Here is a 20,733-nt window from a genome sequence, read left to right as displayed (position 1 = left end):
GGTCTCTATGCGAGTCTATGGGTCTCTGAGTCACTGGTGACCGGGCTGAGACTCACCAATCCAGTTTAATCAGAACTCGCATCAACGTGAGTCTGTGGCTCTTTAACACTGCACTTGAGACGCTGGATTTAACCGCAGCAGCCGTGCAGCTGAAACCTGGGCCTCGAACCCAGGGATCCTCAGCGGTGCCAGCTCAGCGCTGAGCCCCCCGACCACCCCAGCTGCTTATTTTTTCAATATTTTTCGGAGAACAAAAGCCGTTTTGTTGAAGCGCAGGGTTGAAATCTCGGCCAGGCGCAGGGAGAGCGCGCGACAACCCTTCCAGCAAGAGGCCCCCCTCGCGGCGGAGTGCCGCTGGCAGCCTCTCCCGACTCGGCGTGTTTACACCGCAAAGCCCCTCGCGCAGTCGCAGGGAGGCATGGCTCCTGCCAAGTTTTTCCGCAATCCCGGGCAACGTTGCTGCTGCCGTTGCCGCTGCTGCTGCTGTGCGATTCCCCAATTGAGTAATTTGCAGGTAACGTTTCAGCATAAGCATGTTTGGCCAATGCCAGTTACGTTGTGTGTCCATGTGCGTGTGTGTGGGGAGCGGTAGTGTAGCGGTTAGCGCGCTCCGCTACTAACGAACCCAGCGACCCGAGTTTGATTCCCACTCGCGGTCACCAACACCAGTGACGGGTCATTTCAACCGGTCCTGGGCCACCCCTGGGTCGACTCAGCCTCAAATGGAAAGCTGGTGCGGTGTGTAAACATCGCCGCGGGGAGACAAAGGCGGCCGGGCGTGGTGCTGCCCTCGTACGCCGTAACCGGCCTTCGTAGGTGCTGCTCGCTAACAGCACTTGCCCCGACGGGCTCTTAAGGCCTTGACGGGGGGGGGGATCTTTGTCTTCTTTGTTGAGCTTTGGGGAGAATGCCCAAACCGCACACGGAGAGACGTGCGAGTGGGAACACGAGCGGGCCCACCACGCCGCTGGCCCCCATTGGCCGAGTCCCAGCGGAGCGCCACTGCGTAGGGGCCGCACGGCTCCTCTCGATGTGTGTCCCGTGGAGGCGTGGGGCAAAAAGCTTCATGAGCTCGTGGGGAAAAAAAAGTTTGAGATTTCCTCGATTCGATTAAATCGAGCCGTGTCCAGGAACCGAAGCTCAAGAAGCTCCTCCCCCATGGATGGGGGGGGTGGGGGCACGAAACGTCGGGGGGCTCGACCCCAATGCGCTGTGGAAAGCCACGCGCCAGCAGCAGCAGCGGCAGCCGGACCGCGAGCGCCTGCGCCCTTGGGGCGAGAGCGTACGTACAAAGACAAAGATCCACTTCTTCCCGTGTAGCCTCAGCAGGCTGTTGGGGCAAGTGCTGTTAGCGAGCAGCACCTATGAAGGCCGGCACGGCACACGAGGGGGTGGGTGGTCAGCACACCACGCCCACCCGCCTTTGTCTCCCCAGTGGCGATGATTAAACATCGCACCAGGTGCTCATTTCAAGCTGAGTCGACCTAAGGGAGGCCCAGGACCGGTTCAGATAATCATCACTGGCGTTGTCCGTGAGCGGGAATCGAACTCGGGTTGGCGGGCTCGTAGCGCAGCGCTAACCGCTGCACCACCGCTACGGTGGGAGAGGAGTCCATCTTTCGTGCGCGCACACACCGTACGTACAGGCGGCCGGACGGAGCCTGGCTGCTCCTCCAGCCCCCGGCACGGACGGCGAGAAGCGGCGCGGCCGTGCCCATCGTGCAGAGGGGGGGGGGGGGTGGTCCCACGTGGTTTAGATTGGGAAGCGAACGGTGCCGATTGTGGTGGTGGTCAATCCAGCGCCGTGTCCCCCCACTCCCCGCCAGCACCGCGCGCCGCTGGCCGGGCCCAGCTGAGCGAGCGCTACGGGGGGGCGGCGGTTTGGCACCGGACTTTCCTCAAGTGCACCTCTGGCTTGCGTCGAAACGAAGCGCCGGGTGGGTGGGCGAGTACGTGGGTGGGTGGCTGGGTGTCTGGGTGGCTGGGTGGCTGAGTGGGTGGGTGGCTGAGTGGGTGGGTGAGTGGGTGGCTGGGTGGATGGCTGAGTGGATGGCTGGGTGTCTGAGCGGGTGGCTGGGTGGGTGGGTGGCTGGGTGGGTGGCTGAGTAAGTGGGTGGCTGGGTGTCTGAGTGGGTGGGTGGCTGAGCGGGTGGGTGGCTGGGTGTCTGTTTAGAGTATTTTACTGCTATACATTTCCACACGATACGCCACTTCATTATGCTATCATTTGTGAGAGCCAGGTCACTTAAAAAATACAGCTATATAGGTCAGTGAGCCTTACCTGGTCAAATAAAAAATATTTTTTGTTGAGTCTTTCGCACCGTACGTAGCCAACTGTGCCAATAGGAGGTGTTGGGGAGAAAATTGCTAACTCTGGATTGCAACTTCACCATCCCCGAGTTAAAGAAGGCTGCGAATCTTGTCGTGAGAAGTCCGTTCCATGAGGTCCCATAATGAAAAGTCCGTTCCGTCGTCCCAGATGTTTTGTCGTACGTGTTATGTATATCGTTTAATGTAAAAGTTTAAATCACAGTTCCTATGATTACTGTTGTTACATTGTTTTTATAGCATTATTTTGGTGATTCGAAAACATCTGGTTAATCTAAATGGTCTTATGGTTGTTGTTGTTGGCTTGCACCACTTTGTGATTTTTGCACACAGCGTTTTAATATGTTTTTTTAATATTTGCTGGTTTATTCCAGGATGTTTCTGTTGCGCGTCGTCGCTTTGGGATGTTCTGTGTTCATATTTTGTTTGCTGCGGTTGCACCCGGCTCAAGAGCCGCATGGCTCACAGGGCTATACCTAATACATGAAACTTGAAACTTGTGTGTCCCCCACACCCCCCATTTGGTTTGACTCTGGCCGGTTCTCCCCCTGCCCCGTGCTTCTGTCTCTCTCCCTGGTGCAGGGCCGTGCTGCAGTCAGCGCCTCCCCACGTGGTTTAAATAAGCGGCGGTCTCTGTTCGCATCGCGTCATCAAGCCAGGTCCACTGTGCACTGCGTGAACCTTTTCCCTCCTCTCTCCTCGCTTTGTGTTCATTGTCCCTGGCTACCGCGTGCGTCTGTTGTGTTTACCCTCGGTTACAAAGATAAAAGTTGCCCATGCAGCAATTCTATTGTTTGTAAAAAAAAAAGTTGTAACAATCTTTTTTTATAATAATCACCCATTGCTCTGACTGCTTTGGATGGGGAATACACCGAGCGCGAGTGAAGTCATGCGGCGGTGCTGGAGGAGCTGCTGGAGGAGGAGAATGGGAAGTGAAACCAGATAGAGAGAGAGACGATGTCTCTCTCTGTCTCTCTCTTGGCATGAAAGGGGAAGCCAGTGGGCACAGGAGGGATACTCGCGCGCGGCGTGCGATCTGATGAGACAACGTGGAAAAGATTACGCATCACATTTCCACCCCCACCCCCGCCCACGACCACGACGCCAATTTTTCGTCCGCCCGGCTGTAACCAGCACGCCGCGGCCGCGGGTCTGGTTTTCATTTCTGCGCGAGACTTCTCTTTCTTTTTTTGCCCGAGCAGCACGGGGAGCCGCGTGGAGCCGAGAGAGCGAAGCGACGCCACGAGGCGCCCGTTAGAACGAGGCCGGCGGAGCGTGTGGGCGATAGATCACAGCGGCAGCGGCGGCAGCAGCGGCAGCAGCAGCAGCGGCGCCGCTCACAAACAGGGGGCCCATTGTGCGCACGCACGTCGGCGGGAACGCGCCAGCGCGCGCGCTCTCCCAAACGATCCCTCCCATGACCTAATGAGCCCCCCCCCCCGAAGGAAACTATTACTCACGAGCCAGCGGGCGGCTGCAGTCCCCGGGCCCCGTATCGAACAAAAACACCGCCGGGTGCCACCTTGGCAACTGAGGGTGCGCCGCGCGCCGCGGCAGCGTAAATCGCTTCCACCTTGCTGCGCCTCCGACGTCGCTTCCTCTCCCCGGCGCTCGGTGATTACCCCCCGCGCCCCCCCCCCGCGCCCCCGCCCCCGCCACGTGCGAGCTGCACGCACGGAGCGAGCGTGGAGACGTTTTAGGTTTCCAGGTTTGTTCGGTTTTCGTGGGTTCAGTGAAATTGCCCGCGGCGGGCTCTCTGGTCGCCAAACGCCGGTGCTCCAGGCGGCCCTATCCGTGCCCAGTGCACACGTCTATGTCTGTATGTGTGTGTCTGTGTGCGTCTCTGTGTGTGTGTGCGTGTGTGTGTTGAACTTTTGTCGCACCGTACGCAGCCAACCGTTGCGGGGAAGGACAACAAACTACACATGCTTAGCACGGTTGGGTTCAGTAAGGTGTGAAAGAAGTTCGACACATGTACAAACACACTCACCCACTCACCCCGCACCTGCGATGATCACAGTTTGGCTGAGTACGGTACGTAAGAAGTTGAACATACAAACACAAAAGGCAGTTGTAAGTAAATGAGTTTTCAATCTAGATTTAGAATTCATATCTCCAGTCTCCTTCTTCTGTAGGGCTGACGACGGAGATTGGGACCAATGGCCACAGTTTCACATCCAGGTGGTCACGCCAGCAGACAACCGCGTCAAGAGCAGTAGCGGAGTAGTTGCGTCATCGCCGTCGCTGCGATGTCGCCTTCGTATTTGTGTATCGGGGTTGTTGAAGCAAACGCGAAGGGGACATGACAGCGATTGTGATGATGCTACACCACCACTCCTCCACTCCTAACGCGGCGATCTCTGGCCTTGACCACCTCAATGTGAAATAGCAGTTGCCGCTGTGCGTCTACATCCAGTGGCTTCCTAACATCGGAAGAAAGAGCGTTCCAGATGGCCACAGAAGCAGCACATCCGATCATCTCCAATGCCCCCCCCCCCCATGCGCTCTGGCGCCTGCACTCTGACTGCTTAGTGGCACGAATAGCAAATCGTGATGATGATGGTTGATTCTGGCTCACGGCCAACCAGTCCTAGGCCTTCCTTAGATCGACTCAGCCTCAAACGAGTACCTGGTGTGGTGTTTAAACTTCGCCACTGGGGAGACGAAGGCAAGCCTGTCGTGGTGCTGGTCACCCACCCCCTCAAGTGCTCGCTAACAGCACTTTCCCCAAGAGTCTGTGAAGGCATACGGGGATCTTTGCCTTTGGGTGTGTATGTATGTATGTATGTTGAACTTCTTTTGCACCGTGCATAGCCAACCATGCTAATCGGAGATTCGGGGGTGAGTGGGTGAGTGAGTGGGTGGGTGTGTGTGTACGTACATATGTACATTGAACTTCTTTCGCACCGTACATAGCCAAACATCCTAATCGGATATTCGGGGGTGAGTGGGTGCCGGATGGAAACACTGGTGGATGTGAGCAATCCAATAGGAGGAACGGCCAATTCCAGTCGGCTTTTCCTCTCATGGCGCTTGTAGCCACCACAGTGGTCGGGTGCGAAGGGCTGGTAACCCCTCCACCTTCAATTCAAGTACCACAAAAATACGCATTGAAATCTAACGAAGCTTGTGCCGGAGGCCCCAGGGGGACAGGCGTCTATGACATTTCCTGGCCAAACTCCAATTGGCAGAGCCAGGAGTCTGAATCCTTACCCTCGGGGTTCCTCCAGAAACAGCAAAAAGCCACTATGAGTGGCCACGTGGAATTTTCGAATACTCACTGTGGAGGAGAGGCTGCCACTCCTCTGTCAGGAGCCAGACCGGTACCGCCTGGATCTCTGTGGTATTCAGGAGGTCCGTTAGACTGGCTCTGGCTCCAGTTACCATGAGGGGTGGACAGTCCTCTACATAGGGCAAGAGACTGCCAAACAACAGGGAGTGGCTCGTCTTCTGAACAAAAGAATGAGCGAGGCATGGGAGTGTGGCGGTGAGGTATGGAAAGCTGTTAGTCCCAGGCTACTTTGAGCTCACCTTCCCATCCACCAGAGGTGAGGAGTGGTCGTGGTTACTTATGCTTCCACTCAAGATGAACATCAGTGGAGGAATGCAGGCAAGGCCGATGAGTTAGATGCCTTCTATGACCTCCTGTCACTTCTTCTTCTTTAGTGCTGCCTAACGGCATGTGCGACTTCACGATGATATTGGTCCCGGTCTAGCACGGCGTGTAGAGTTTGTGCTGTTGTTAATTGTAGCCATATTTTATGTTACTGAGCCATGTCGTTTTTGGCCGTCCTGGTCGTTTTTTCCCTTCGATTTTTCCTTCCAGGATTTGCTTTAATAGCTGGTATTTGTGGTCGTTTCGGGAAATGTGGCCTAGGTAGTAACACTTCCTGCTAATGATGGTCTTCAGCAGTTGCCTGTCAGTGCCCATATCTTGCAGAACTTGTGTATTGGTGGTTTTGGCTGTCCATGGGATTTTCAGCATTCTTCGATACAGCCACATTTCGAAAGCTTCGAGCCTTTTTGTTGCTGTTGTTGTCAGTGTCCACGTCTCTACTCCGTACAGCAAAATTGACCAGATGTAGCATTTCAGTGTGCGCAATTTCAGTGATGTACTCAAGTTGCGGTCTGCAAGGAGTGTTTTCCATTTAATAAATGCTTGCCTTGCTTGTTCAATTCTGCACTTGATTTCGACTTCATGGTTCACCTGATCGTCAATGATTACACCAAGGTATTTAAATCGGTGTACTTGTTCCAATTTTTCGCTGCCCAGCTTGATTGTTATTTCGCTTGTAGTTCGGCTGACCTTCATAACCTTTGTTTTCTTTTTGTTAATTCGTAAGCCCCATATTTGACTCTTTGCGGCAACCTCGTCCAAGATTTGTTGTAGGTCTTGTTCCGAATCGGCCAGCAGTGCAGTGTCGTCGGCATACCTGATGTTGTTGATGTATTGTCCATTGACTTTAATACCAATGTTTTTATCTGCTAGTGTTCGATCAAAAATCTGCTCCGAGTAGATGTTGAAAAGACTCGGTGACAGTGGGCAGCCTTGTCGTACACCTTTTTGTATTGGTGTTGGGTCTGTCAATTCGTTGTCATATCGGAGTTGGGCTGTTTGCTTCCAATAAAGAGCAATGATGAAGTTCATGTCGTTTTTATCTCGTCCCAGTTTTAATAGAGCTGCTAGTCGGTCGTGGTCTACTGAGTCAACGGCTTTCTCGTAATCTATGAAGCAGATGTACACTTCTTTCTGATGTTCGTAGCATCGCTGTAGTAGTATCTGTAGACAGAAGATTGCTTCTCTTGTGCCTAGTCCTTTGCAGAAGCCAAACTGTGTGTTCTTCAATGCATTTTCTCATGTGGAGCGTATGCGCTGTTGGATCACCTTCAGGAAGACTTTCAGCACGTGGCTCATCAAGCTTATCAGTCTGTAGTCTTCGCATTTCCGGCTTGTTGCTTTCTTTGGTATGGCCACAAAGATGGATTGTAGCCAGTCGGATGGCATTTTATTGCCGTTGTATATTTGATTGTACCAATTAGTCAGTTGTCATATGTTGTTGCTGTCTAATAGTTTGAGCAATTCTACATGGATTGTGTCGGGCCCTAACGCTTTGCCTGGCTTAGATGTTTTGATTGCATGTTCTACTTCTGATGTCAAAATGTGTGGAGCGTCTTTCGACTTCTGTTGGTCTTTTTCTGCAGGTGTTCTCGCGGCGCCAAAGAGCTTGTGTATATAGTTTGTCCAGGTGTCCATTTTTTCTTGTTTATTTAGGATTGGTTGGTTGTTGTCCGCATACAAGGTAGTTGTTGGGGCTGGTCTGTAGATGTTACCAGCTTCTTTGAGCTTCTTGTGCTAGCTAAAATGGCCCCTCAGTATAGAATCATCCAGCTGAGTGACTTTAATGCCCAAGTTGGTCATGATGCTGGCACCTGGGCCAGATCAGCTCAATAACAATGGTAAGAGCCTGCGAGACTTCTGTGCAACCCATGGGCTTGTAATTACCAACACGCTGTTCCAGCATCGGCGCATCCACACAACATCATAGATGCATGCCGGATTCAAGCAAGAACATCCAATGGACTACATAGTGACGAAACAGCGGATGCGGGCCCATATACGTGACACCAGCACCTACTGTGTAGCTGATCTGCCCACTGACAATCGGCTTTTCATTCGTAAGATGCGCCTGCAATTCTTACACTCCAGTGGTGGGTGTACATCTAAGACCTCATTCAAACCACAGTGGCCTAGTTTCATCTAGCTGATGAAAGTTGCAAGTGAGAATTTCATTATCGCTTGAAGCTGGGGTTGGCATTGTCCCCCCTCCTCCAGATGTCGAGGGTAAATGGGCGAGGTTTATGGCTGTGGTTCATGCAAACCTCCCCAGAGACCCTGGCTGATGGAGGAGGTGTTGAGGTTAACTGAAAAACGCGACAGGCACCCTCCCACTATCTACAGCATCCCACGTCCGAGAATGAGGAGGCTTACCGCACGCAGCCTTCACTCATAGGTTCGGAGAGCCGTGCAGCACTGCAAAGATGGGTGGTGGTCGCGGGTTGCTGAGGAGATGGAGCCTGCCTCAGCAGCCCGCAATCACAAATCAATATTTAACTCCATCCAAAAAGTAACTTGCAGTGCCACACCTGTTACCAACATTAGGGGAAAAAAGGTGATCCGATCTCCGACCCCCAGGGACAGGTTTGCAGATTTGCTGAGCATTTCTGTGACGCCTTGCCAGGCATGCATCTTTGCTTTATTGACCTGATCAAGGCCTATGATACTATGAAAAGGGCTGGGCTGTAGGTTGTTCTTTGTAGTTTCGGAGTTCCTGACTTTCTGCTCACAATCATTAACGACCTTCATGATGGTGATTAGGCCCAGGTAAAACTACGTGGCCAGGAGTCAGAGCCATTCCCTGTTCACCTTGGGGTGTGACAGCGATGCACTCTGGCTCCCACAATTATTTAACGTATTTTTCGACCATGTAGTTCGTGCAGCCTTCTATGGCTGTAATGGAGGAAACTCCATCTGGTACAGATACAATGGGAGGGTGATCGATGCCCGGGCGCGGTCAAGGAATGGCTTCCTTTTGCTCAACCATGTTATGTATGCTGATGATCTGGTGGTTGCTGCTCACTCAGAGGAGGAGTTGGAGGTGCTGCTACTGAACCTGGAGCGTGTCACTAAGAGGTGGGGCCTTATGATCAGCCCCACTAAACCTAAGCACCTGCCTGGATATTTTGTACCATTAAACACTCCACCCCCTCAACTCCCCATTGGTGATGAGGCAGTTGTGGAGGGAGTGGAGAGTTTTCCATACCTGGGCAGTGTACTTATGAGCAGCTCAAGTTTGACACCAGAGGTCTCACTCTGAACAAGTCGAGTGGCATTATCTTTTCATCGGCTGCATAACGCTGTGTGGAAGCTACCCAGTCTATCACTCCACATGAAACTTTCAGGTTTTCTCGGCCACGATCATGCCCTCCCTTCTCTATACTTGCAAAACGTGGGCCCCCCTAATGGGACATCTTCGCCGGTGATATACATTTAGGCTGGCCTGCCTATGATCCATCCTGGGTTATTTCAGGCTGGATTGTGTGAGGAGCTCACATATCCTTGAAAGATCAGGGCAAAGTCCCATCAGTGAGCTCCTCCGGTAGGCAAAGCTGCATTGGCTGAGTCATGTAGCCCGCATGCCCAGCCACCGCATGCCTAAACAGCTTTTGTTCGGTCGGATAGAAGGGGTCAAACGGGCGTGGCATGAGCTAAAAAGGAGATGGAGTAAAACGGTACAGGAGGACATGGAGCTGAGTGGATTTGCCGATGGCTGGTACCAGCGGTATCAAGATCGGCTACTGGGCACTTGGAGGCAATCGCCCTCCAGCAACATAGGAGGGCAGAGGAGCAACGCTCACAACAATGAGCGGAGTGCCAGGTGTCTAAAATGCAGCAAGTTGGCACAGTAGGGGGCATAGCTGGTGCATTGGCCAGTCATCTCAGTCAGTCAACCGATGGCACCTGGATCTGTCTCGTGACCTCCTGCCAGCAGGTGGTTGACACTTAATGCGGCCTTAAAGTGCAACTGGCCAGGCACAGGCATCGTAGTGACATCACCACCACTTAGTGGTGAATGGCGGTTGTTGTTGTTGAGTGGGCGGGTGAGCATGTATGTATGTTCAACTTCTTTTGTGCCGTATATAGCCAACTGTGCTAATCGGAGGTGCGGGCTTGAGTGGGTTAGTGGGTGGGTGAGTGGGTGAGTGAGTGCGTATGTATGTGTAGTGTCCTCCTCGGTGTGTGTATGTGTGTGTGGCGCACACACTCAGCCGGAGACGCGGTAGTTGCAGCAGGCACCTTCTCTCTCTATTTCTGTTACACCAACTCCGGCCTCCTCTCTCTCGACCACGCTGCCGTACAGCCCGGCCTAGACACAACCCTGACCGCGTTGCACCGACGGCGTCGACCGAGGCAGCCAACTACTGTCCGGCCGCACAATGATTGGGTGAAGGCAGCAGCGACGAAGGCGGTGACAACGACAGCGACGATGAGATGAGTCCACTCCCAGAACCAGCAGCCCGGAGCTCTTGCTGTCCGCTGCTTTTATTCTACTTGGCGCGGCCTGGCTCCGCCCTGGCCGCGCCTCCCTTCTCGAACCTACCAGAGGGTTCCCGGGGGCCTCCCGATGAGGTCTTTCGTGACCCTTGCCCCAGTTCCTCCGCCCTGCCGGCACACACAGCCGTGTATATGCTCGACGGCGTGAGTGCGCTAACTGTTCACCGCAGTTGCCGCTGCTGGACAGTAGTCGGCGCTGTGTCACTACATATATAAGTTGAACCTCTTTCACACCGTACTTAGCTAATCGTGCTAATCGGAGGTGCGGGGGTGAGTGGGTGGGTGAGTGTGTGGGTGAGTGGGTGGGTGAGTGTGTGTGGCCGAGTGGGTGGGTGTGTATGTATGTTGAGCTTCTTTCGCACCGTATACAGCAAACCCCGCTAATCGGAGGTGTGGGTAAGTCCCACTGAGCTACATAGCTCTTTTTCAGAAGTGACCTGGCTATTACAAATGATAGCTTAAGGAAGTGGCGTATCATTACGTGGACAAATACTCTCAATGCATGATGTTGATTCTAAATGTGGAGGGATAAAACCGGAGGACCTGGAGAAAAATCCACGCGACCACCGAGAAAGAGACTCTGCAAACTCCAAATTTATAGGTGTCAGGGTCTGAATCGAACCCACGACCTCTTGTATACCAGGCGAGGTAGTTAACATTTCCCAACCACCGTGACTTCTCGCCATTGAAATTGTACGCTCCCAGAAGGCCGGTGTGGCTGATGAGGAAGTCGTTGGCTCTGCTATACAGCAGCCAAATTTGCTCTAAATGCTCTTTATTGTTAGTGCAGCAGATGCAGTGGTCACTTTTCTTTGCGTCTCTCACAGGGAGGAAGGAAGGAGGAGGATTGTCACTTGTTGCGACCTCCCGTTTGGCTTTCCTAGCATAGTCCGGGTTGAGAGTCCCACCTAGTCGCTGACCGCTCGGCGAGTGTGGCCGATCATGGAAGTAGTCGACTCTGCTTTTCTTCGCATAATGAAAAAAACTCAGGCAAAACCCCTGGGGCAGATGGGAAAAGGCTGCGGACGCGATCAAAGAGGCGGGCTTGAGCAACTGACCCCCCCTCCCCGCGATGTCTTTCGCAGGGAAATACAAAAAATATTGGCGGGCGAGAACAAAACGACGCCTCGGTCGTTGCCCTCGTTTAAAAAAGAGGTGAGGGACTCAACTCTGAACGAGCGGCAGGTCCGTCAAGACGCCATGCGGCTACGCGGGGAGATGTTTTGCGAAGGGGCCGGAGCGCTCCAATGTTCGCGGAGCGGGCAAGCTTTTAAACGAGGCCAACTCGGCACGTGACCGCGTTGGGCAGTGAAGTGGACTTGCGATCCACAGGTCGCCGGTTCGACTCCAAACCTAAGCTCTTTAAAACATTGCGCGTACTTGTGAGCCCAGTGCATCACCAGTGCGGATCGATCACACATTGAAGTAGCCTTTCTGAAACAACAACAGCAACACCGTTTTTGAGTCTGTTCCAGAACTGGCTCAGACTCAGGGATGGATCCCGAGCATGAGCTGGTAACTATGCTCCAGGCTCTTTAGGCGGGAGGACCTCGAAACTGCCCACGCCGTATCGCACGTGAGGGTTACAGGCGCGGGTACAGCAGCAGGTCGCCGTGAGCCCGCGGATCGTAATCGGGAGTCGATTTACCAGGTGAGGCCCCACTGAGCTGTCGAGATTTTTTTACAGAAGCGGACCTGGCTTTCGCAAATGATAGCTCAAGGAAGTGGCTTGATACGTGGACATTTATAGCAGCTGAATACTTTAAACGCTTGTTGCTAAACGTGGAGGGAAAAACCAGAGGACCCGGAGAAAAATGCACGTGACCACTGAGAGAGAGAAGCATCGCAAACTCCAAATATGCAGCAGCAGCCATCAGGCCCGGGATTGAACCCACGACCTCCTGTATACCGGGCGAGGTCGTTAACATCTCCGAGCCACCGTGGCGACCATTAACGACCCGCGTTCCGGCAGGGGAGCAACGCGCTCGTTGGTACGTGTTAGTGGCACGTGTTAGCGGTACGTGTTAGTGGTACGTGTTAGTGGTACGTGTTAGTGGAGATGGAGCGAGGGAATGAGTTAGTGCGCGGGTGGCTGGCTGGGCGGGTTGTTGCATTGCGAGAAACTGCGAGAGGTTGCGGCGGCGCCGTTATCCAGCAGTGGATTGACCATGGCTGTTTGACGATGATGAAGTTTCGCGTTGGGATGATATCGCATTGCCGAATCGGAGCGGTGCCTGAAATCTTTCAGGAGACAGACGCTCTTAGACCTCAAGCACCCTCCTCTTCTGCTCTGCCTTCATCCCGACAGCCTGCCCGCAGATTGACGAGGACGACCGTCAGCCTGCTGCGTTGCTGCTTCGAGATGTCACCGAGAGACAGAGAGAGATTCTCAAAACGCAACGTGAAGAGGACGCAAAAAACAAGCGACAAAAAAAACCTTCGCCACAATAACCCGGCGCTCCATCTGTGTGTACATATATATATTTTTAGACGTAATTGCTCCAAAGCACATTGGGGTCCGCCATCGGAGCCGCGCGCAACTCGCGGTCGAGTTACAAAGCCCCAGAAAATAGATCGCACATCTGGGGCTGGCTGGGGGTCGGGGGGGGGGGGGCTCAGGGAGTGGGGGGGGGCTTGGCTGGCAAGACAATCAATGTCCATGAATTAGAAACAGATTTGTATGAAGCTGTAAAGTTGGACAGCGGACCCTTGCGCTAACCCGGTTTCCTCCCGCACACGTGCAGGCCATTATGAAGCGAACAGGGGGGGGGGGGGGGGGCGGCGGTGGGGGGGTAACAACAGATGTCCTTTGTGTTGTGCCTCGCCGGGAGACTCGCGGAGGTGGAGCGGCAGAAATCCTGGGCAGGTTCGCGACGAAGACGACGACGAGGCCAACGACGATGCCATCGACGATGGCGCCAACGACGGCTGTTAAACTAAAAAACCAAAACAATATATTTGTTATCTATAACAGAGGTAGGTTTTTGTTTGGGGGGGGGGGGGGGTTAGATCGCGTAAATATATAAATGTGTCGTCAAACCCGCCATCACCACCCGACACGGCCAATTGGTAAGGTTTGTGACGTAAACACAGAACGTGCCACGACTTAATTACTGGCGAAACGTCACGATACTCAAATTGTGAACGCTGTGGGTTCACTCGCCAACACACGCCCGGTGAGTGCTGAACTAGCCACGAAATTGGCACGTTCTGTTTACGTGACAAACCTTCACTAATTAGCCGTGTCGGGTGGTGGCGGGTTTAACGACACATTTATACATTTCTATTTAAAGCTTTCGTGACTGCAGGAATTCATATTCTTGGTTCTTTCGGTAAAGTCACGTAGAAGGGAAATAATCATCATCAGGTTTTCACACCTGATGACGATTGCTTGTGTTGCAATCGAAACGTCGTGAGAATTGTATAATGTTTAATTTTTATTATTTTATTATTTACCTTCTACGTCACTTTACCGAAAGAACCAAGAATACATTTATACATTGTCGCAATCTCACCCAAACAAACCCTATATTATGGATAATATTGGTCGTGACAACCTACAAGGTGCCAATATATTTGTATTTTATTTTACCAGGCAAGGCCCTCTGAGCTATGCAGCTCTTCTTACAAAAGCGGATCTGGCTGTCACAAACGATAGCTTCAACGAAGTGGCTCATCATCATCGTCATCATCATCATCGTCATCATCGTCATCATCATCATCATCGTCATCATCATCATCGTCATCATCATCATCGTCATCATCGTCATCATCATCGTCATCATCGTCATCATCATCGTCATCATCGTCATCATCATCATCATCGTCATCATCATCGTCATCATCATCATCATCGTCATCGTCATCATCATCGTCGTTGCCACATAGACATTTATAGCAGCAGCCGAATTACTCTAAACGCGTGATTGTTGATTCGTCATGTGGGGTGAGCAAACCCGAGGACCCGGACAAAAATCCACGACCTCCAATACACCAGGCGAGGTTGTTAACATCTCGCCACCACGGCACTATCAGAATTAGAATCAGAATATGTATTTATTACTAGAGGAATCCGATGAGCTATAAAGCTCTTCTTCACCGATGTCCAGTCGGGGCATGACGTGAGAACGTTCCTACAACAAACATTACCAAAACATTATTGAAGTACAAAAGTACAAGAAAGGTTAAAAAAAATCACCAAACCCACGACCTCCTGCGTACCAGGCGACGTAGTTAACATCTCGCCACCGCGGCGAGATGTTAATAGAGCAAGCCATCTTCACCAACCAACGACTCCGCCATGCAGACACAATCGATGTACAGTCCGTTCTTCGATAGCATGGTAGTAGTTGGGTTATGGAAAATCGCGTTGATATAAATTAGTATATAACATAGGGTATAAAGCACGGTCCGTGAGATGCGTAACGCAGGCCGAGCAAAGACCGAGCCGCGTGGGTAACATCCAGAAGCAGCATCCAGCAGCAACATCCAGCAGCATCCCAATGCCTTGTGTGGTGATGATGATGATGCTACACCGAGGCAGCAGTCGCTACAACCGTTCATTCCGACTCGCGGGCGACGTAGTTCCGTTCGCTCGATTCGCGTTATAGCCAATTAACGCTTCGAAAAATGCGTTCCCTTAAATACATTCATGACCGCGTTAAGTCTCCAATTCGCGTTATGAAAACCACACGCGGCGCTATAGGAGTCTCCTCATGTGTAAAGTATTCATCTTGGTGCTATGATAAAGGGTAATTTCCCGAAACGTCCTTTAAAGGCCGCACACGCGCACACGCTTTGTTCTTATTGACGAACGTGATGTTTTGAGCTTAAAATGATACGTCCGCACAACTCGGTTTGAACCCGCAACCCGAGTTCGATTGCCGCTGGCGGCCAACACCGGTGAAGATTATCTGAATCAGACCTGGGCATCCTCCCGTAGGCCGACTCAGACTCAAATGAGTACCCGGTGTAGCGGTGTGTAAACATCGCCACTGGGGAGACAAAGGTGGCCGGGCGTGGTGTTGGCCACCCAACCCCTCGTGTGCCGTTCCGGCCTTCATAGGTGCTCGCTAACAGAATTTGCCCCAACAGTCTGTTCAGGCTATACGGGGGATCTTTGTCTGAGTTTTATTGGAGAGCGGTGGTGTAGTGGTTAGCGTTACGCAGCGCTTCGAACCCGGCGACCGGAGTTTGATTCCCGCTCACGGCCAACACTCAGTGACAATTATATTAACCGGTCCTGGGCCTCCCCTAGGTCGACTCAGCCTCAAATGAGTACATGTCTGTCAAGACTATACGTGGGGATCTTTGTCTTCATCACAACGTGATGTTGTCTTGGGCCCGCGCATCGTCTCGATAAAGAAATTAATAAATAATAATATGAAAATAAAACACGAGACCTCAACATTGGATTAACTGAGAGACATTCAGTTTAAGTTTTCATTTATTAGGTATAGCTATGTGAGCCATGAAGCTCTTGACTCGGGTGCAACCGCAACAAACAAAAACATGAACAAGAAACATCTTAAAGTGACGACGCGCAACAGAAAAATCCAGGAAAAAACAGCAAAGTCTTCCAGAAAAAAGCACCATATATCAACACTGTGTGCAAAATCCCAGTGGGATGCAAGTCGAACAATAACAACCAAAAGACAAATTAGATAAAGTTATCGGGCTAACTCCGTACTTCAACAAACAAACATGGCTTAACCATACGTTTTCGAAATCACCAAAATAAAGCTGTAAAAACAATGTTAACAGTGCTCATAGGAACTGTGATTCAAATTGAACAATAAACGAGATACATAACATGTACGACCAAACTTTGCAGCCATAGCTGGCAGGATGAGTCACTCCATAACAGCAGGGGTATCAGCAGGAGACAAGCCCAGGGTGTCGGGGTCACGGCCCCCCACGCGGGAACGCGTCGCGCCCAGGAGGGCCGGCGAGCCGGACCGAAACGTCGCGTGATCATGAGTTTTTCATCCAGCAGTGGAGAGATCACGGCTGATCACGACGATGGTGTTGACACAAAAAGATCCAGTGCAGGTCCCTGTACTGTGTCCCCTCCCACCCCCTCATCATTCAATTCCACGTAAGCATCTCGTCTCCGCGCCCTTCCCTACGGACATCAACTTCTGTTTCCACAACCTTCTTCTTCGCCCGGTGAGATGACTCCTCAATTGTTTCCTCATTGAGGGCGTCACACACCGCATGGGGGGGGGGGGGGACGGTGCCGCTTCACCCCCCGACGCCTGTGGGCAGCTGATCCGGGCTGTGTAGGAGCCCTGAGCGCGCGGTCATCTCCACTTCGCGACTTCGCGGAGTCGTGAAGTGGAGCGAAGCGGCAGCCCAGCACAGGCCAGCCCCGTGACATTCAGTGCTCAGCACAATAGCGGCGATTATGCGAAGTCGCTCACCCCGCCGGCAAGACGACGACGATGATTATTGTTGTTGTTGCAGGAAGTGGCCCATTAGTGGTGACGATGACGACGATGATGATGATGAATGGCTCTATAAAAATAGAGACTTGCGTACGCGAGAGGGCTTAAGGGGGTGGGGGGGGGGTTAAAAATACACCACAAGCTCTCCCTGACGTACGATTCTGATTTTCAAAGGAAGCCGCTTACACACACCAGGGCCCCCGTGATATATAAATTGCCTCCACATTTTGGAGGTAAATGATTATGTTATTCCGCCTTATTATTATTTTCCGCTTGTTTAACCCAGGAAACCTTTTAACGAATCTCAAGACTATTTTTTCAGGAGGGTCCTGCCAGGTTTTCGCAGTAGAGGGGGGGGGCGATGTTGCTGCTGCTGTGTGATCCGGATTGAGTGATTTGCAGGGAAATTGTCAGCACTAGCATGTTTGGCCAATATCAGGGAAATGATCAGCTCTGGGATGTTTGGTCCCTGTACTTGTGTAGTAGAGTTCACGACTCTTGGACGCCGGAGTTGGAGGCACACGGGTTTATTACACACAGCACGGTTGTGGCATACAACTCTAGAGGGGGTGTCGGCCCCCTCACCCGGCTAGCTGGGGATACACGCGCTAGCTACTTTCTAGCCTGCCTCCTAGTCCTCCTCTAACGGGCTAGGGGAGGCTATCTGGCCCGACACTGGTAAGTCGGGCCCGGTACCCTGAGTCCCAGACCAGCGCTGACAGGAGCACTGGCTCTGGATCTCGGGACCACGCCGCTGGCTCGGTCCTGTTCGGCCCTGATAAGGACGGCGAACCAGGGGAGTCCAGGGCTCTAGCTAAGACGTCTTCAGTCTTCACTGGTTAGCTTAACAAGATCCCCGAGCCCTCCGATACATCCCCTTTTATACCCAACCCCCCGCTGAGGGGTGGGGCCCCCCCGGGTGCCTGGCGCGGACGTCGTAGAGAGCACCTCCCCTGTGCACTCACGTAGCCCCGCCCACTGTGTTTGTTTGCCCTAAGCTGCCATGCATAACGGGCTCTCTCTCTAACACCCCTACACTTGCATCTATCGCGGTCATCTGCACAAGCGGCTCCTCACCTGAGTGGTGAATGGAGCAAGCGGCAGCACTGCTCAAGCCCCGTGACAATCAGCGTTCAACAGCGGCGGCGGCGATTACGCGAAGTCTCCACCCCGAGATGACTCTATTTTTATTATTGTTGCTGCAGGAAGTGCCCCATTAGTGGTAACGACGACGATGATGATGAAGTGCTCTATAAGAATAGAGACTTGCATACGCGAGAGGGTTTAAGGGGGAATTAAAAATACTCTGCGCGCTTGCTCTGACGTACGACTCTAATTTACAAAGGTAGCCGCTTACACACACCCAGGGCTCCCATAATGTATGAATTACCCATACGTTTTGGAGGTAAATTATTATTTTATTAAGTCTTATTATTATTATGTTTAACCCAGGAAAGCCTCGCCGGGTCTTCTCAAGACGCCTTTTCAGGAGGGTCCTGCCAGGTTTTCGCAGTCGCAGGAGGGGAGGGGGGGCGATGTTGCTGCTGCTGTGTGGTCTGTTAGCCTAGGAGCACCCCCAGTGGCAACTGCCCCTATGAATGATCCTGCTGCTGCCAGTAGCAGGGGGCGATGTTGTTGCTGCTGTGTGTGGTCTGTTAGCTATCTGGAGATCCACAAACAGGACCCACCAGGAGGACAATCGTACTCGACCCCGAGTGATTGCCGATGATGAGCCGAAGGGCACCCCCAGTGACAGCTGCTAGTAGCTATAGGAGTAGACTGGAGAACCCAGAGAAAACCCATGCAGAACAGGGTTAGAGGGAAGGACATACATCAAAATCTGAATATTAATGCTGTAGGAATGCGATGAGCTATGAAGCTGTTTTCGACAGATGCCCAGTAAACCAAACATTACAAACAACAAGGCCTGGAATCGAACTCAGGTCCTTGTTTTGCTGTGCGGCGCGATAATTTACCACTTAGTTACCGTAACTTACTAATTGCATCAAGTCATCGCAGTATTCGGCATTGTCTTTGCACTCGTCACCTTTTTGGTGTTATCTGGTCCAACACTCGTAGTGAGACTGTCTGGTGTAGGCCAATCCGTTTCAAAGACAATGCCATATATTAACAGATCATGTTTGTTTGCATGTTCACCACAAGTGCCGTGTGTGGTTAATGCAGACTTTATTCCTTGCAAAATGTTTATATTTGGTGAACATCTTAACACCTCCTGATTTATTTCCAGAAAGGGTAGAAGATAAAGGCCTAACCCTGAAATTTCCTGCCCCACGCCCGCTGCTGGCACCGCTGTCGGAACGGCCTCAACAATCGCATCAGATTGGCCTACTCTTCCACGCTGGCCGGACGTGTTTTGTAAGCGATGCGAGTACTCACACTTTACGCTGCCACACGCACGACCTAGAGATCGACTTCACTGGTGGTGCTGGTGGTGAACCCACGTCCATTGTAGAGTGGACAAAGGAGGTGGGAGGATTTCAACTGCAGCCCTGCCGGGAAATGGCCATGCAATCGAACCTGCAACCCCCGTTGTTTCAAGTTCAGAATCACAAACTATATTTATTGCTGGAGGAATCCAATGAGTAACGCTCTTTTTCCCCACATGTCCAGTCGGGGCACGGGGTCAGAACGTTACAACAACAACAACAACAATCCACAGACACGATAGGAGTGCAAAGTATAAGAGAAGTAGCTTATCGCGTGCAAACTGGCAAGCCACAAGCCGGAGAGCATTATCACCCTCGGCACTACGGACATCAACGATGGCCCTCGTGTACTCTGTAGCCGTGCACTGTGCACCAGCATGGACCAGAAGTAGTCCCCACTCGATCTGTTGATGTCCAACTGAACCATCATCAACATCACCACCATCGTGAACATCATGGTGATGCCATCATCACCACGTGTCACCATCACCACCCATCGCCATCATCACCACGTGTCACCATCGCTACCCATCACCACTGAACACCACAACGTGGTGTTGTATCGCTGTAACCCTCAGATCGACCCCAACCACCCTGGCTGCCCGTGCTGTCACCAAATCTCTCCCCCAGCCATCCGCCCGACGCAGCAACCCTCCGGGAAGTCCCCTGCGAATCATCAGGGACAACAGTCGCCCCCTTCCCATCCACCAGGACCTCAATAACATCCCTCGACATCACATTTGAAGTCACGCAGCAAGCCCCCTTTTTGGACCCCATGAGCTTAACCTTCAACGATGCGAGTTCGACTCCCCCATGAAGCTTGGCAGAGCTGAATGGAGGTCAACAGAACTCACGAACAGACGCCGCCTTGCTGCGAAAGAGCCAACGCAGAAAATCCCCTGGGGTTTTTGATCATCCACGAAGCTGCTTGTCTCGGCCTCGCTGTGCGCTGCGTTGCACCGCTAGCTGAGTAGTTAACCTCGCGTTCAATAAACCCTCGGAGCCAGGATGAACGTCGGACTCCAAACGTCATTTATTGAGTTTAACGAGGTAAAACTGGTGAGAAAACACAGATACAGCATCTGTTATAACCCGGAAACACCAACACAATGAACATCACAGCACCAGAACATTGTCCCAGATAACATGTTTCCCAGCAATAGACCCTGGATGGACCAGGCCCCCACACTATCACTGAACAACTACACAAGAGCACAAGCCGATGCGTTGCATAAAGGCACATCGTGTATTCATCACACTGCACCCCAAATGTACAGCATTACACATAACACTAAACTGTGGATGAGATACTTCGTCATCTTTGCTTTCAGGATCGCAACATAGCCACCTGGGCACAAGTCTGACTCGACCTACTAAATCACAAGTAACATCCACAATA

The 20,733-nt window shown here is 52.2% G+C and overlaps 1 long non-coding RNA gene across 1 annotated transcript; it reads left to right on the top strand.

Annotated features, from left to right (window-relative positions):
• The first annotated feature begins 493 nt into the window (after window positions 1–493).
• On the top strand, window positions 494–19,948 carry LOC144940882 (uncharacterized). Its single transcript, XR_013639169.1, has 3 exons — window positions 494–514; window positions 1,827–1,949; window positions 19,913–19,948. It is a non-coding gene; the product is annotated as an uncharacterized LOC144940882 (long non-coding RNA).
• Window positions 19,949–20,733: the final 785 nt, after the last annotated feature.

The sequence above is a fragment of the Lampetra fluviatilis genome, chromosome 23 (genome assembly GCF_964198595.1).
Source record: "Lampetra fluviatilis chromosome 23, kcLamFluv1.1, whole genome shotgun sequence".
Taxonomy (NCBI): Eukaryota; Metazoa; Chordata; class Hyperoartia; order Petromyzontiformes; family Petromyzontidae; genus Lampetra; species Lampetra fluviatilis.
Note: the sequence above shows the minus strand (reverse complement) of the source record. Positions and strands in the feature narration are given on the sequence as shown.